This window comes from Atta cephalotes (assembly GCF_000143395.1).
Source record: "Atta cephalotes unplaced genomic scaffold scaffold00016, whole genome shotgun sequence".
Classification (NCBI taxonomy): domain Eukaryota; kingdom Metazoa; phylum Arthropoda; class Insecta; order Hymenoptera; family Formicidae; genus Atta; species Atta cephalotes.
Window position 1 is genome coordinate 824,708 of NW_012130080.1, and position 4,149 is coordinate 828,856.

A 4,149-nucleotide genomic window follows, 5' to 3' on the forward strand; every position below is an offset into this window, starting at 1 on the left:
GAGAGAGAGAGAGAGCTTCTCGTCCACAATTATAATCGTCGAAGTTAAATAATCACCATAATATCTGCAGATTTATGATACGTTCGACCAAAGCGATAATCGTCGGAAGAAACGTCAGTTGAAATCTAATGATATCGAGTGATCGTTGCAGTCGCTAGGAACGATGCTTTTTATAAAAGAAATCAAGCGAATCCGGACGAGAGAGTCATTCGCTCGCTCTTATGTTAGCGATAATAGTGATAGACAGGCAACGAAGTTATGTGGGCGTCTTAGCGACGTGCGAGTTCTACGCGTAGCATAAATTACCATCCGAAATGAAGATGGAAATCTGATCTCGTCATTAGGCGCCGCTACCCTCACTTTATGAACTGAAATTCTCGTTGCACCGTTTTGCTTATAATCGTGTGCCGAGTACGAAAGTAAGCATGATAAGTGAATAAATAATAATGTCATACTGAAAGACAAATAAGTTGTTCGGAAAAACGCGATTTGTATACCAAACTATTATTCTTTTGTATCTTCTTACAAATAATTTAATAGATGTAATTTTAGAAAAAAATAACAAAGTTGAAATTAATGTCAATTATAGTAATGACTCAAAAAAAAAAAACAGCAATGACTATACCAATTTGTTCTATCATTATACTTGAATGAATGCATCTTGCTGCATCGTAATGACATATCGATTTTTATTATTGCAACGCAATCAAATGCTCAACTACTTGATCAAAGATAACAGCAATATGGCGGACGATAAAAAGAATAATATTTTGTTTCTGTTATTCTCGCAGTATAGTCAGAGATATTTCGTAGGCGATACATTAGGAATTACAATTGTTAAAATACAAGTCAATTAATTTAATCTAAAAGTACACGAGAACCGTATTGACAAAAAAATCGTTGGGAACCGTCGTCACTACAAGAAAGAATCAATTGAATTTTTTACAAACTAACATAAGAGTAATAAGAAACAAAGGCAGATTTTTTGAAAGATAAAATAAGTAAACAGAAACATTATAAATTTAGAAAATTAATTATCATTATTTTACTGTTTTATTTTCTCGTGCACACAGAAATAATAAAATTGAAATAATTAAAATTCTTTTTTACTCTCTTGGTTATTTGAAAACCGAATACTATTAATTTCCGTATTCGCGTTTAACGAGAAATATTTCATACAAAAAGCATCTCCATCTCGCTTCTTGCATGTCATGACAAAAGGAATATCAGAAATATATATTTCGATCGGGTAAAAGACCCAGAAAAAGACAGAGAGGAAAGAGAGAAAGAAAGAGAGAGAGAGAGGGAGAGAGAGAACTACAGCACAGAATATTCTCCGACAAATTCCAATGTGACTAAACCCTCACGAATGACTGGCAGGCCGGCTGTGCGCGGGATGCAGGAGAGTTGGGGTCGCTAGGGTATCAGAGAAGATCTCTCCTTCTCTCCTTCATCCTCTTGCAGCGAGGCGGTCCAGACAGTCACCGAAAAGCCTACTACACCGGTCGCATTTGTGCCCAAGATGTTCACATCGGCAAGCTTAAAATTAATTCGATGTAAGAGTTCGTATTTTCCTGATAATTATTCAAGCTGAATCATTGAGATTCGGTGTTGTCAGAATAGGTAACTTTCAATATTTACGATAAACAAAAACTTTATTTACTTTAATAGAAAAGCAATGTGTGATATAGAATTAAACTAAATTATCATGCTTTAACCGGCGGAGATATAATATTATTAATTCAAGATTTGATCTTCATTGTTTCTTACAATTATTCGATTGTATCTAAAAAAGAAAGACAGAATCTGTGGCCAGAGAATTCTTTTAAGTTAATACGTGAAAATGTAATTTGATTTACAGAAGAAAATGACAAATGAACGTTCTACGAATCTAAGTTATTTACATATACTGCGAGATTCAAATCCCGTGACTAAAGACCACTCAGTATGCAAGCTATGTCTCATTACGTTTCTCGAGTTGCTGTCAAAGCTATTAGATAAGAGGGCGTGCGAAGTGGATATCGTGAGAAATGAGGGAAGGAGAAAAAGAAAAAAGAGAGAGAGACATGGCAAGGCTTCATATAGTTCTTTCTCTGTTTCTAATCACGATAATGTCCTTCCATGAAAGCTGTTTCATCATACAATTGGCCGCATAGATCAAGTTAAATATGTACAAAATCGAGTTTATACATTTTCTCAAAGGACTAAATTTCCTGATCCTCAAAGCATCCAAGGTACGAGAGACACGTTCGTTTAAATGTCTGTCAAACGTCTGAAGATGTGTCTTATGGACAAGGAATTACATCTATCAGATAACATTAATGCTTCTCGATTCAGAATTCGATATATAAAAAATTATAGACGTCACATTAGAAGAAAATTATGTATATATCTAACAATACTGGATGCAAGTGCAATTTTGGATAATATTTGGGGTAGGATTATTTAAAAATAAAAAAATAGGTAATTTCCAATCGATATGATGTTGCCATGAAAATGTTGTACTATATTTTGCTGCAGTAAATGAAATTCTCAAATAAGAAATATTATCTACAACAAAAAATCAAACATCATTAGTCTACCTATGTAAACGTACGCACACGTGCACGTACCCTTATAATGATAACACGACGTGAATCCCCAGCTTGGCTGCATGTTTCCGTCGTCACTTGCAAATGTATAAAATTTCCACACGTTACACGCAAGATAACGGTGAATAAAATACGCGATCTTTCTCTTTCCGAGTTCTCAGGACATGTAACACGTGATTCGCAAACACGTGCCGAAATTTTTTACTCATACTATACATTAATGTGAAACACCGTTAATTTATTCCTTTAAATAATTTATCCGACAATTTTTTTATGCTTTCTTGCGAAATATTAATATTACCTTGTACTAATTGCTGTATTCATTAAACATGTAATTTAGTTTTTTATTGATGAATAAATTTGAAATTCTTTCTCTCTCTCTCTCTCTCTCTCAGTTTGGTGAAATAACGCCGCAGGAACATATGAATGATATCGTGATTACAGATCTCACTTCGTAGGGCTAACCGACTTTTTGGAAAAAGTACAAGTTGCTTTTATTTAAGGAAATGTTTGACCTGCATTCGTCCATCACTTAGCGCTTCTCTCTCTCTCTCTCTCTCTCTCTCTCTTTTTTTTCCTTCGTCTCGAGAACTTCGAAAGACGCGAACTCATCCTGACTGGAGTGCGTGGCAGTTATCGAAAGCAAGCCGGTCCTCCGCTAAACAATCCGATGCGGCATTTACTGATCCATCGATCTGACAGAGTCGTTTGTCGAGAACGTCCAATCTCTCTCTGTTCCTCTCTATTTTTCTCTCTCTTTCTTTCTTTCTTTCTTTTTCAAGTAGGAGCGCAGTGACGGCGAAACGTTTCAATCTTATGCTCGCCGTCTCGTTATGGCGTTATTGATTATCCGACCTGACGCCATGAGTCGCGAACGAGTGCAGTGAAGTTAATTACTCACGATTCGAGACGTATCTCTTTCTCCCTCTTTCTATTCTAAAACGATACTGAAAGAAACAGGTTGCGCAATAAGAAATCATAATCGCGCGCGAGATATCGTTTAATATTATTATCATTATTATTAGATATTGTTGGTGTAATAATTTTTCTGGCGCAAAAGACACTGATTGTAAAGACACTGACATGAGAAACGTTATAAATGTCATGATAAATAATTAATTGAAAGAGAAAATGATAAAAATGATAGAATAATAAAACATATGTATAAATCGAAAAATAGCAGTCTACTAAATAAATTCTTCATTATCGGTAGTAGCACATCCGGGATCATTGATCTTTGCCTGGTATGCGAAAAAAAATATCTCGAACGCCGTCTATCATTCGTCGTCGCACGTTCCGATGAGTGAGGCCCATATCGAACTTAAGATAGTGTTATTTCTGTTATTTACGATGTCTCGAAACAGGTGACACGCTCCTTATACCTGCATGCCGCAGGTAAATGGCCGCCTAGCCACGATTTATAAAGCGTTAATAAAAGCAAAAGAAAGAAGTCAGCAAAAGAGAAAAAGAGAGGGAAAATGGAAGGCGGAAAAACGACTGAGGAAGAAGAAAGAGAGAGAGAGAGAGAGAGAGAGAGAGAGAGAGAGAGAGAGAGAAC